Raw genomic sequence first — 15,372 nt, forward strand, 5'->3', positions numbered from 1 at the left:
CCCCCCCCCGCGGCTGTCCGCTCGCGGCGCCCGGCGTCGAGGAAATGCGGGCGTCTACATCTAGACGCCCGGCATTTCACCCTTGCCGGGATATGAAAGTCAGGAAGCCGGCTGCCGGTATTTAGGCAGTCGGCTTCCCGATTGCATACCTGGAGAACAGCTTTGCACTGTTTCCAACTCTGCTTGATACAGAAATGAGTGAAATGTACAGAAGGAAGCCAGAAAAGTAAACACATTTAGTAAATGACAAAGGGGAGATGTAGCAAACTTTTGAGAGAGATAAACTGGAAAAGTTGGCCACAGCAACCAATCAGCTTCTAGCTGTCATTTAATAGACTGATAGATAAATGATAGATAGTAGCTGATTGGTTGCTTTAGCCATCTCCACTTTATCTCTCTTGAAGGTTTGATGCATCTCCCCAGCGTGGAAAATACCTTTAACACCTTTCTACCCACATAACGTAAGTGACACATCCTGCTAAGCTGGGTCTTCACCATAGAGACTTGAGTTCTTTGCAATATTGTGTGGGCCTTTGCTGGTCTCCCACACTGAACTGTCACTGTCAGCTACTGGTTCTATCAGGTGGAGACTGATGTAAACTGTTCCTAGCTATTAATTACCACAAACCCATCATTAAGTACACAATGCTGTATTCAGCGGGGCTAACCTGATTTTTGTTGCATGGTGTTATTGGCATGAACGCTTATGTCAAGGCATATTAATACTAATATATGCTTTTTAATTGAACAAAAAGTGAGATAATAAGAAACACAAGCACATGCATACATTTATACCCTGTATTAAGTATGGTCTATTGTGAGTGATATAGCATAGAATATAAAAATTGCCCATTTGCCTATGTATCTACACACTTATGTTTCTGCATATTTATTTTGAGTTACACTCAGCCGTAAATCTAGCATACAGATGCATCTGGAGCAGCTATACACCCATCATCGTAATCAGCTCAGAAATGTCACCTGCCTTGTGCATGTGCAGAATTTACACTTGGTGCAGAATGTATTTCCAAGGTACGTTTAGCCGAAAAATAAGAGGCATCTCAAAGGGGCGTACATGACTCGTATCTGCATGCCCTTACAGTATAGTACCTGCAGATGGACGACCTCCGAATCACCTCTCGAAGCACAGGTCTTAGATAGGAATCAGTATGGTTCAAATTAGAGATGAGCGGGTTCGGATTAGTTCGGATTTCCACGCTGAGTTCAGATTTTTCCCGGCAAAAAACGGGACTCAGAAAGAGGCAAAACGTCATTTTTCATGGACAAATCATCATTCCTGGACTTTTGTCTAGTTCAAATCCCAACAGCGGAAGCCCGGCAGGAGTGAAGATCCCGACTGCTAAGTTAGGTAAGTACTGCTAACCTAATTCCCTACCCTAACCCTCCTTTAGAGGTGCCTAACCCTAACCTCCCCTCCCCAAGTGCCTAACCCTAACCCCCCTCTAAGTGCCTAAACCTAACCCCCCCTTCCCCTAGCCTAACCCTCCCAGGGGGGCTACCTAACCCTAAGTCCCCCCGGAAGCCCCTAACCTAACCCTCCCCCCTGCGGCTGTCCACGCCCTGCTCCTGGCTTACCTTCGATCGGGATGCCGGGCGTCGGGCTCCCGGCGTTGGTAAAATGACAGGCATCGGGATTTCGACGGGTGTCATTAGACCCTTGCCGGGATTAGACAGTCGGGATGCCGACAGTCGGCATTTAGACCGTCGGCATCCCGACTGCATACCCTTAGATAAGTACATCAAATGTTACGTGACGTGCAAAAAAGGCCAGATGCACTTGCTCCAAACTCTAAATCACCTACTTACAGTATCTTCTAGTAGGTTCCTAGAATCATGGAGTCCCCCAAAAAAACAGTTGGGACGGGATGCACGGCGATGCAATGCATCCCGCCACTCATAGCAAGCATAACGGAGTTTACTAACGCTGTATGCATGAAGAAAATCTCAAAGTACAGCTCTCCCGGTAAGAGATGTCCTTTGCAATAGAAGGATTTCTGGGATTAGAGCCCGGGAATTCTTCTGTGCATGCGTCAAGTGACGCACATTCCGTGGGGGTTTCTGGGAGGGATCCGATTGGATCCCTCTCAGGGGGAAATGCCATCTAAATATGGCGTTGCCCACCACATCCAAGCAGCGAAATGTAACCTACAGTGTTTTATTATGATGCTACACTTTATCATTATTTTGTGTACTGTGCCACTGTAACCCATGCACAACAATAACAAAAATGGTTGCGTAGTAAACAGTGGTCATAAAAAGAATGTAATGTAAAAACAAAAAAATACATGATAACTTTGCATGTTTTTCTAGGGCGTCTTTTACAAGAGTTTATTACATTTCAACATTTACATCATTTTATACAGCATATTAAAAGAATGTGCCTCAGCTTCTCCCTCTGTGCGATTTATTTATTTTTCATTTTATAACCGCAGAAAGATGATTTCCCTAGAGGGGTTACTGTACCTTTAATTCCACGCAGTGCAGCTTCCTGTGGGTGGGTGTGAGCCTGTAAATGAAGCATCCTGTGTTCTATCTCTGGGTGTTAGTAACAGTGCGAATGTTCATAGGTGTGAAAAGCTTGGAGGAAGAACCGTGATGCAGATACGAAGACTTCTATTCTACCAGGAGGAAAACACAATTCTCTCAGCAGCATATTCAGGGCAGAAAGTCTAGACTGTTATTTTTTTGTACGTGACATTGCAGCCACAGGGTCTGCCATTAATTCTGCTGTATACTCATTTTTATTCCAGAGTGACAAATAGAATATATACACATTCCACCCCCTATCAAGGTGCGCTCTCTCTCTCGCTTACCCCTCCACTCCCCATAGGTCCTGACTGTCATGCTATAATGGTTGGATGTTTTTAATAGGCGCAAAACCAAAATATCAAAGCTAAATTTAGAAGAGATCTAAATATAAGGCACAGACTCTAGCACCCCTAGTGGCCATATCACAGTGGTAAAATAATTATCTTTATGAGTCTAATGCTGGCCATACACTTACACGACCAGCATAAGATCCGATTCATCATACGATTTCCCTCCGACTCCCCGGTGCTCCCTGGCATTCCCGGCAGCATGTTTGTTGTTTTTCTTAGCACAGAATCTGTCGTAAGATCGATCCTGTGTCTCACAGGCTCATAAGGGAAACAGTCATTGAAATGACTTGAATTGCTGCACGATGGATCGCATGAACAAAATAAATGGCACGATCTGCACACGATACGATGGACAAGATGTGCTGCATATCTGATCATAAGATCCGATTAATTATAGCAGCTGCGGGAGCGCGCATCGGATCGTATCTTACTAAAATAATACACGATTTTCACAAGATCCATCTTATGACTCATCGAAAACTGGGCAATCGGCCCGAAATCGTGCAGGTGTATGGCCAGCTTAACAATGTTTTCACATATACAGTGTATGACAAGGCCCTTGAGAAGATCGCACCTGATTGGAAACTCATAGTTTATTAGTTGTCTACATATTTTTCTTTTAAATAAAAAAAAAATGTGCTGCTTGCGTAAGTATTCAACCCCATGTGCTGTGGAAGAACCAAGTTTACACCGATGAAAGATATTGCTCTAACAATTGGCTTTCAATTAACCTCTACCTGTGACTCATTAAAAAATAGGTCAGCTTTTATGGATAAATAAACTCCCTAATACAATAGCATTGGTCATATAGTGACTCTGGAGGAAAGCTGGGGAAATGAAGACCAAAGAGCATTTTTTTTTAAAACATATTTTTATTGTAAAACTGCAATCAACAATGTAGCATGTTGGTCAAAAAAATTACAAGACATCAGTAGGAATACAACAGTAATATATAGTACAATCTGTCCACGAGGAACGTATCTTTACAGGATTTAAAATGGTGGTCCACCTGAGGATAAGACTTCTTCATTATACCAAGCTGTGAGTTGGACTGCGGCACGGATCGTGTCTTTAACCTGAGGTGTTAATGTATGAACATATGGAAGCCAGATATTAAAGAATTTCTCTGTCTCCTTGTCTTTATTAAGGGATAATTCTAGCCAATCCATATTAAATAGGTACGTAATTCTAGGTTGTAAAAGATTAAGCGTTAAAGTTTCAGTGGAAATCCATTGGGATAATATGGTTTTTTTTGCAGCTGCTGCAATCTTTGCTAGTAGTAGACGGGCACCTCTAGGGGGACAGGACGACCCAGATGATGGTACAATATCCCACATAGCCCACTCGGGTGTTAATTCAAAAACAATTCCCAGTGTGGTAGATATATATGTGTGTACTAAAGACCAGAACCTCTGTACCTCCGCACAGTGCCACATACAATGCATTAGATCCGCATCAGGTTGACCACATTTAAAGCAGTTTGAGTCTGTGGAAGTACCTGTGATGAATCGTCATTTGGGAGTGAAATAGGCGCAATGTAGTAATTTGTATTGCATTTCAGCATACGAAGTCGAAATTAGGGCCTGATTCAGACCCATTCACGAGCGGCTGTCCGCTCGCAAGTGGGTCGATGGTGTGCACTGCGCATGTGCATGACGGAGGGAGCTCCGTCGTGCGCATGCGCGAGACGCGACGAGCGAAGGACTTTCCTTCCCTCGTTGTGTCTGATCAAAGGGGGCGTGCTGTCGATGTTGATTGACAGCACGCCCCCTTTGGTGGGCGTGCCGGGGGCGTGCCTCCCAGACGGGGGGGTTCCCAAGGGAACGCCTACCGTCAGAAGCCGGCCCCACTGACATCACTAGTGATGTCAGTGGGAGTGATTTTGGCTCTGACAGAGCCAAAATCACTCCGGGCCTTGCGGTTGAGAAACTCAACCGCAGGCTTCGGCTCGCAGTGGCGATGGTCGCGATGGTCAAGACCATCGCGACCATCAACCTGCACGCTCGTATATGCTGTGGGTGGTGACCCACAGCTATACGAGCGTCCAGGAGGACGCTCCATAATTATGGAGGTGGGCCTTGATTCAGAGCGAGCGCTCTGGTTAGAGCGTCCGGCTCTGAATGAGGGCCTTAGTTGCTTATTAAGTCTAACAAAAGATTTTAGAATGGTAGATAGGGGTATGTCAGGGAATGTGGAGTGCCATTTAGCGAGTCCCACAGTTTCCACCCCCAGATTTATTTCCCGGCGTATATAAGTGTATAGCATAGAAGTGGAAAATGACATAGCAGGGCAGCGAGACAGCACATCATCCAAACCATTTTTCCCAGAAGTAGTGGGAATTTTAGTGAGTAAGGTATTGACATAACTACGTATTTGGAAATATATGAATAACGGAATTTGGATACAGGGAAATTTTTCCTGTATTTGGTTGTGAGAGTACCGGTAAATAGTCATGGTGGATAGGTCTAGTAACTGATATATGTAACGCAGTCCCTGTGTGTTCCAGGTTTTGAAAATCTGTGTTAAAAAACCAGCATCAAACCCTGGGTTATGACCGATAAGAAGGAACAAGGAGACATTAGGAGGGACTCTCATTTGGGTTCTGGCTCGTCGCCAAGCCATGCATGTGGTATGAAGTAGTAGGTTTTGTGCAACGTGGGGTGGGAAAGACGAGGGTCGTGTGTGTAACAAACTAGCTAGTGGAGTCTCAACACTAAAAGACTGCTCTATTAGTGTATCAGCAAATCCATTTGTTCCTCTAATCCAATCGATTGCATATCGGTAATTTGACGCAATAGCATAGGATTTTAAACAAGGGAGATTGATTCTGCCTAAGGTAGGTGGTTGGCTGAGTTTGAATAGTGAAATCCTGGGTTTTTTGTCCGCCCAAATAAACCTGCTGATCGCCTTGTTAATTAATTTTAAGTCAGACTCCAAAGGAAGCAAGGGGAGCATCTGAAAAAAATATAAAATCCTGGGAAAGGATATCATTTTAATTAACTGACACCTGCCGAGATATGAGAGTGGGAGGTGCTTCCATTTTTTAAAATCTAAAAGTGTACGTTGTATTAGAGCGGGGAAATTAACTGAATATAGTACCGAGGGATGTGCCGGTATATTAAGGCCCAGGTATTTCAGAGTTGTCTTGGCCCATTTAAATGGAAAAGAATCTTTCCAATTTTTGGTGGCGTCCAAGTGTATAGCTAAGGCCTCTGTTTTATTATAATTTATCAAAAAAACAGATGGTGTGAAAATCTTTCAAGATATGAAGAAGTTTAGGTATACCAGAATGTGGGTTCTCAAAATACAATAATAAGTCATCTGCATATGCGGAGACTTTCAAAGTGTTATTTCCGATATTTATTCCTTGCCACTCTTGGCATAACAAAAAGGTACGAATAAGAGGGTCTATAGCCAGGTTAAATAATAAAGGGGATAAGGGACAACCCTGTCGGGTGCCCCTATGTAATCTAATAGATGAAGTATTCAGGCCGTTAACTGTTAAGAATGCTATAGGGGTACAATATATTGTTTTAAATAATGTGATAAATTCAGGGCCAAAATTTTGTAACTGAAAGATGCGTAATATGTGATCCCACGACACCCTATCAAAGGTCTTGTCAGCGTCACAACTGACAAGGATCATTTGGTTGTTTTTCATTTGATGAGATTTAGTTAATCCTGCAATCAAATGTCGGACGTTGATCACTGAGTGTCGTCCTTCCATGAACCCAGTTTGTGCGGTGTGTATGAGATGTGGCAATACTAATTGTAAACGTTGAGCAATAATACCAGTGAGGATTTTAAAGTCCTGGTTGAGTAGAGATATTGGTCTATATGATTGGGTCAATGTGGGGTCTTTCTTAGGTTTCAGGAGAAGGATTATTCTAGCTTGATTAAAGTCTGGTGGTGCTGTGTCTCCCTTCAATATTGAATTAAATAGGGAAACTAAGTGAGGAGTTACAAGCGGATTTAGTATTTTGTAACCAAAGAGCTTTTTAAGAAAATTATAGATCAAATTATAGATATGCGCAAGATAGGAAAAGGCTACAAAATAGTTTGGATGTCCCAGTGAGTTGCAACAGAGCACCCTGGCACTGCCTAAACAAGACCGTCCCTCCAACCACAGCATAGAGCAAGGAGGAGACATGTGGGGGAATCCATAGAGAGGCCAACTATCACTTTGTAGGAGCTACAGACTTCAGTGGCTGAGACTGGAGTGAAGGTGCACCAGTCACCCATATCAAGAGGTCTGCATACAACTGGCCTGTATGGGAGGGTGGCTAGAAAGAAGCTATTACTGAATTAAAAACCAAAATCAACAAAAAAAACACATCACAGCAAATCTGCAGTTTGACAGAAAACATCAGAATGACCCAGCTAATATGTGGAATAAGGTTTTGTGGTCAGATGAGACAAAATTCAGATCGCTAAGCATGGCGCAAACCTAACACTCCCCATTCCTTAGCAATAACATACCAACAGTGAACTATGGGGGTGGGATGCTTTTCCTCTGCCAGGACTCAGCATCTTCTTAAAATCGAAGGACCAATGGATGGTGTAAAATACATGGAGATACTTAAGACAACCTGCTTCAGTCTGCTAGAAAATTGAAGCTTGGGAAAAAGTTAATCTCTCAGCAGGACAATGATCCCAATCACAAGGCCAAAGCAACACTAGCGTGGTTGAACAACAAAAAGGTGAAAGTTCTACAATGCCCAAGTCAAAGTCCAACTCTGAAGCCAATTGAAAATCTGTGGCACTATTTGAAAATTGCAGTCCCCAAGCATCATCCAACCTAAACCACCATAGGAGAATGGACAAAAATCATTCCCAAACAGTGTGCAAACCAGGTAGAACCTTACCCCAACAGACTTAAAGCTCTTTGCAGCAAAGGGTTGTTCTACCAAGTGGATTCAGTATGCAATACCGGCGGCACGAGAAGCCCAATAGCCAGAGATCCCGACGCCGGCTGGTAAGTAACCTAACCCTCCCCTAACCCTCCCTTTGGGGTGCCTAACCCTAAAACTCCCGGGGTGGTGCCTATCCCTAAGTTCCCCCCAGGGGTGTCTAAGCCTAACCCCCCTTCCCGCACCCTAAACCTAACCCTCCTGGGGGGTTGCCTAACCCACCCCCGTGGGTGCCTAACCCTCCCGTATAGGGGCGCCTAACCCTAACCTTCTCCCCCAAAACCTAACCCCGCTACACTCCCTAGACCTAAACCTCCCCCCCCTGCCGGCTAACAATAAGAACATCCCGGACAAACCTCGTTAGGGCTGTCGTCTTTCGGTGTTCTGGTGTCAGGATTCAGATGGGCGTCTGTATTTTGATGCCTATCTGAAGTCCCCCATCGGGCTTCTTGTGTCGGGATATAGACTGGCATTTGGTCCGTCAGTCTATAAACTGCATCCCTACCAAATACTAGTCTGCCATGGGTTGAATACTTATACTATAAGCAGTTTTCAGTTTTGTTTTTTTTAATCTGCAGACAGATAAATTATGAGTTTGAAAATGTACTTTAAGGACCTACTGATTCTCAATAAAAATTCTGGGCCTAATTCAGACCCGCTCGCGAGCGCTGAGCGCTCGCAAGCAGGTCCATGTTGCCCAAGTGCGCATGCGCACAACGGAGGCTGCTCCGTCGTGCGCATGCGCGAGACCCGAATAACGACGGCCATGCCGTCCTTATGGGTCTCGCACCAAAGGGGGCGTGCTGTCAATGTTGAGTGACAGCACGCCCCCTTTGGTGGGCGTGCCGGGGGCGTGGCTGCCCAGATGGAGGCGTTCCCATGGGAACGCCTACCGTCTGGGTCAGGCCCCACTGACATCACGAGTGATGTCAGTGGGAGTGTTTTTGGCTCAACCCTGTTCCAGACCCTCATCACGTCTCAGGGCTCAACCAAGTTCCGGACCCTCATCACGTGTCAGGGCTCAACCCTGTTCCGGACCCTCATCACGTCTCAGGGCTCAACTGTGTTCCGGATCCTCATCACGTCTGTCGAAGCCAGATGATTGGCTGAGACAGAATCTGTTTACAATCGGAATCTGCAAGACGCCATTTTGCGACTGATCACCCAGCGCCATTTTAAGTTACAACTCATGAGCTAAGTACATATGGCAATGTTTTAATAATCCTTTCAGAAACCATACCCTGATGTATACAAGCCCATTCTAAGGACAACCTTGCATTAAAAAATACCATAACAAACACAGTAGTCACGCAAGGTTTAGTAAAACAGCTTCCTGAGAAAAGTAATTTGAAAAACAATGTATAAACTATGTAAATGTGTAAACTATGTATATATATATATATATATGTGTGTGTATGTTATCCATCATAGATAGACTTCCATACAACACAGTTACATAAAAAAGGTCCCGCATTAATAAAGGTTTATTACCCAAGGTTTTACTCTTATTTACAATGTTGTGAAATAAAGATTATTTGATATCTAAGGTTTAGTACATGTTAAGCAAATCGTGTTTGGTGTTGTACTGATCTACTCTGTCTCAACAGCTTCCCGGTGTCATCGGTGAGAAGATCGCAACATGCGTCCGCAACTTATGGGCTGTAGAGAGTTAAAACACTAAAATGTACTATGTAATGTTAGCAGCTTAGATTTGCATGCAGCGGAGAAAAAGAGACAAAAGGCTGTTGGAGGCTGACCATTGTCCATTTGAATCGACTTGTTAAATGTCCTGTAACAGAAGCACCGTGACGGAGGACCAATGGAATCATGCCAAACTTGCCTATTGTATTGCTTATCCCTGTAAGGGTATATATGTGCGTTCAGATCCCAATCTGGAGTCTTCTTGCTGATGCTGTAGACGGAGGTTTCTTGTAGATACCGGTAACTGGTCCCAGAGCGTGTGCGTATGTATGACTGTACCTTGGGTCTGTATGATTTCTTTGCGCTAAATTGTCTTAGATCACAGCGTGTAACCTACTGTTTTTATGTTGAATAATTACCTTTGTGCGTTGGAAACACATTTCAAAGTCTGAAGGCATTTATATACTGTATGACTGTGTATGCAAATAGCGACAATTCTAGAAGGGTATAAGCAGGATTTAGAAGGTATAGGCAGGATTTAGAAGGTATAGGCAGGATCGTATAGAGGTTTAAATCCAGAATCGTTAGATGGGGGCTCGCAGTGTTAATCTTGCAATGGTCTGTAACACTCGGTATCGAACTCTCAGCAAAAGGGTGGAGGCGCCTGACAGGAGAACGCATTGTGCGTTCGGAATCTGTTACTACCGTTGTTGCTGAGAGTGCGCTACCGGTTACTGTGACTTTAGGAGCGCTGATATAGAATCCAGGGACGGGCGAGGAAAACGTTTGCTTCCTTCGTCGATAGGTTGTTTTTCTGTTTTATTTTGTGTGTTAAAAAAAAGGGGGAAGTCGCATTCTTGCGTACGCAGCTGAGTTGTATTATTGCATATGCAGCGAAGTAGCATTTTTGCGTACGCAGCTAAGTTGTAATATAACTTAAAGTCATAATACGGTTGTGTAGTAGTCGCATTATTGTGTACGCGCCTAGTCGCACAATAGCGTAAGTGCATTTCCAGTCTTGCTGCCATGTGTTTTAAACAAAGCCGTTGAGATTACATTATCAATTGTTGCCAATAATTGGGTTAACGTGTATTTTTCTGCGCAGAACTGTAACTGTGAGTATTTGTTTAGGGTGTAACACGGGTCCTAAATGTTAAGGGTATTGCATGATCCTTAAGGGCTAGGTGCAGGAGTTAGCCTAGCTGCTAGGTAGTAGCTACCGTTCTATACACATCAGCAGGTGTACATGTTGTCTTTGTCGTAGGGACCGGCTCTCAGTGTGATTGCAGTGCTTAGTAATTAGGTTGGGTTACTTGAGCATTGTAATTGAGCCGCACTGGAAACTTGTGATTGTAAACTGAGAGATAATAGGTGAGTGGGAGTATCTAGAAATTTCTTCCATAGGTGAGTGGAAGCATCTAGAAATTTCTTCCATAGGTGAATGGGAGCATCTAGAAATTTCTTCCATAGGTGAGTGGGAGCATCTAGAAATTTCTTCCATAGGTGAGTGGGAGCATCTAGAAATTTCTTCCATAGGTGTGTGGGCACATCCTGTTAATATCGTCCGCAGGTAAGTGAAAGTATCTTGACTGTCTTTCACCAGTTTAAATCTTTATTGAAAAACTTAACGTTCTCCCAGAATGGGGGCCAAGCAAACGGTAGAGATGTTAGATGATTTGCTGCTGTTGGAAGTGCCGCTTGGGTCGGCACGACATATTATGCATACTAAGTACGGTGCCAATGCAACCAGGTATTGTGATTTATGGTTTAATATGATGAGGAAGAGTGTTAAGCTGTTTCCTAGAATTGGTAGCTTTGATAAGGAGATATTGAACAAGGGGCCTGATTCAGAGCCACTCGTAAGCAGCAGCTCGTTCGCTCCGAGCGATGTTTGCCCAACTGCGCATGCGTACGGATTGTTATACGCATGCGCGAACCAGTCAGTGCGGCCGAAATTCATGTGCTCGCAAAATAGCGAATGCCTGCTAATTTGAGTGACAGAATGAGGCGTATGTGGGTGGTAACAGGGGAAGGTGCTTGAAAACGGGGAGTGGAGATCCGAATGCAGGCGTGCTTAAAGGTCAAAACGGGCGTTTTATGGGTGTGCATATTTAAAACAGCAGCATCATTGACCACGTCACTGGGTTATTTTATAGTCAGAACTGCTCGCAAGATTGTGGTAGCAAAAACCAACCACAAGAATAGCGAGCAGCTCATACCCTGTTCGATGTACTCGATTAATCTAATAAATAGCGGACATGACGTAGGATGCGAGCGGCCAGGGGGCGTAGTTTCCCAAAAAACGACCGCAAGTTTTGTACGCTCGTTCAGACCTAGAGGCGTGAATATACCGCTAACAGCGAATGGATCATTTGAATAGCCACCCCTATTTTCAGGACGAGCGAGCGCAAATAGCGTCCGGCTCTGAATGAGGGCCAATGTCCGAACTCACATCTGTTTGGTGCATTCTCGAGTGAAAAAGATAAAATATAATGAATGTTTAAAATTGTGGCAGCGTGAGGGGGATGTGTGGCTTAAAGGTGTGCAAGCGATGCCAACTAGCGTTGCGAACGCATTACCAGAGAGTACACCCGCAGCGCTAAATTGCAATGCGTGCGAGCCACGAAATAGCGCGCATGTGTAGCAAGGTAGTGTTGTGGAAGGTATTGCCAGTGGTTCACATGCACCACCGCCACCCTATGTTGATGGTGGTGCAGGTACAGTTGTTGAAAAAACCCATAAAAATGTAACAAGTAATTTGTGCCCTCTCTTAAGTAAGCATAAGAAAAATGTTTATGATGTTGATGATGAGCATATTGTTATGTCTGCCATTTCCCATGCTGTACACATGTTAGATGCTCCACCTCGACAATCACAAGTGGTGTTGCCATCTCCATCAGTGATAGTACAGGAAGTGTAAACATCTACTGCACCCGTAGAGTAGAGGAAGTTGTTAACCCTATACGTTGCAGTAACAGACTAAACCCCCAGCCAGGTAATAAGGTCAAAAGTAGCAGTGCGGCCGGTCTGCATCCCATCCGGACAATAACTGTTCCGAATGGGAATGCGGATACGAACGGAGTAGTGCCCATAAGGGAAGTAGTAATGCATTGTCCTTGGACAAGAGCAGAGCTGAATTCCATAATGAATGATTTCCCCGATCCAAAAAAGGAATTAGCCAAATGTCAAAGATTTTTGAGAAATTTGGGTAGTTCTCACGAGCCAACCAACAAAGATGGGCGAGTGGTGTCAAGGGCCTGTCTACCACGCAATACCGACATGACAAAATTTATCACAGATTGTGTACTGGATGGAGATGTTCCCTTAACAGATTAAATTAATCAAGGTAACATTTCCCGCATTGTAACTCAATTGGGTGTATATTTTCCAGTAGTAGTTAACTGGAACAAAATCTTCACCATAAATCAAAAAGAGAGTGAATCTGCAGAAGATTATTGTGACCGGGCTCTGCAGGCTATCACCCAGTACACTGGGTTAGAAGATATTAAAGATAGCACTCACCACAGGGGAATGATTGTCACTATACTCATGGATGGTCTTAAATAGAACCTAAAGACCCGGGTTCAGACCTCACAGCCTGGCTGGAAGGGAGTCACTGTAGACACCCTCATAGAATCCGCAATTGAACATGACAAGAACATCTCTAAAAAGAGAGAGACCCAGAGCGAGAAACGAATGGCTGTCAGTATTCAAGCTCTAGAAGGAATGACGGTAATATCACAGCCAGCAGACACACCTGCATCCACACCTGCACCTGAACAGTTACACGTCCTCACTAATCCTACACCACCACAAACACAGCCTTACCCCACTTATCATACACAACAAACAAAACCCATACTATCCACCGCCACCATATCCACTGCCACAATATCTTAAACCACCATACTACCCTCAAAATCTTTGTCCTAACCCTCACCCTTTCCCCACTGCTCAACCCACACAACAACCTTATCACCCACCCCGCTCACAAAAATGCTTTAATTGCAACCAAGTGGGACACCTAAGTACTGCAAAGTGAAGAATGTAGGACTCCCAAACTAGACAGTACCTGTATACCCTCATAAGGGATATACACAGAATACAGGAAAACCCCAACAGTCGCCAGCTCCAATAGTAGCCTTACATGCTGTATTAGAGAATGAAAGTCAGTGCTAGGGGTCAGGTCATATCTGTAGTCTACAGATAGTCAGGTTAACGGGAAGTACTACACATGGACACGATTGTCCCAAGGTTTCATAGACAGCCCCAGTATCTTTTCCCAGGCCTTATACGACTGTTTACAATCTTTTCAACCTGCCAATGCATCTGTTCTGATACAATATGTGGATGATTTATTGTTGTGCCCTGTTTCATTTATGAAAGTATACTAAACTGTTGTGCTTCATCTCTCACACACAGGACACAAGGTTGCTAAGGACAAATTGCAGCCATGCCAGGCTAAGGTCAAGTACTTGGGAAACTGTCCAAACCCAGGGGCTAAGACACTACCTACAGCAGTAGCTATTAATAACAGGGTTATAATTGTTCAGAAGGTTGTATGCAGATACGGTATCAATAGAGTATAGGGATACTCATTTCACAGGTGATGTCTTTAAAAACAAATATGTGTAAGTTGGTGGGTATTAATAATATCAAAATCACCCCAGACCGTCTCTTTTTCTTTTTTATCTGTCCCCCTTTGATATATTGTTTGACAGGCAGCCTCATGTGAAAATATGATAATGAGGTTACTGTGCAGTGTCTCACGAAGATGAGTAAGAACAACTGAAATTGAAAATTTTATTTTCTAACATGTCTGATGCACACTGTCATGATGTCAAACCTGGAGAATATGTTATGATCAGAAATTTCTTGTGTTCAGGTTGTTTGACTGATCAGTGGGAAGGTCCGTACCAGGTGTTGCTGATGAGTACCACATCTTTGAAGGTGGCTGAGAGAGATACCTGGGTCCATTCCACTCACTGCAAAAAGGTCAACCAACCGGTGGAGAAACAAGACAGAGACAAGGCTGATAACGTGGACCTGTTGAACGCAAGCTTGTTCCGGGAGGATTAAAAGGTTGTAGTGAGATTCCTGAGCTAAAGAAATTTGCAGGTCCTTGCTGCGGCGATGGACTGGTCTGCTGTGTTCATTTTCATATTCTCTTCCAGAGTTTTCATTATCCTGGTTGGTTCGAGGATTTCTGGTTTCTGTGACGGGGGACCAATAGAGGAGATGGGCACTGATGGCAGTGCTGGAGTGGAGTCAAGAGGAGGAGTGCTATGCCAATCAGGGGAGTGTCTGACCAATCTTAGTACTGTAATTGTTAAGAGATCTGCTATTCCAGATACTCGGGGACGTTGTGGAGGTTTATCGTCTGAAGATTCCTGAATTTGTGAACTTTGTGGGTCCCTAGTTGATGAGAAATGTATCCAACGGTGCCAGCCTAAATATAACCCATACTGGGGTGGGTATCCTTTAGAGGATTATCATAGCATGGTAGGCAAAGTTTTAAATCAGACTGATTGTTGGGTGTGCTCACACGTGCCACAGGGACAGCATAATGTAGGGTTGGTGCCATTTCCGCTGAATATTATGGAAATTTTAGAATTGCAAAAAGAGAAAACGTTGGAAGGAGAATTCCTCTCATCCAAACCGCCTCATTTCAAACTCCATCAATTCCAAGTAGATAGATTACTTTTGTGTTTAAACATAACCAAGCCCAATAAACCAGGGAGTTGGGAAGTGACGGGGAATAATCAGACGATGACCTTCTCAGTGAGAGCTGATAATGAGCCTACGAATTATGATCTGTTACGCTCAATTAGATCTAATGGGAGACACTTTAGGTATCGGTATACACTAAGTTCCACCAAAGAAATGATTGGTAAGGTAGATATTGTGTTAAGATAATACAA

This window comes from Taudactylus pleione, unplaced genomic scaffold (assembly GCF_031769625.1).
Source record: "Taudactylus pleione unplaced genomic scaffold, aTauple2 ptg000002l, whole genome shotgun sequence".
In the NCBI taxonomy this organism is placed as follows: domain Eukaryota; kingdom Metazoa; phylum Chordata; class Amphibia; order Anura; family Myobatrachidae; genus Taudactylus; species Taudactylus pleione.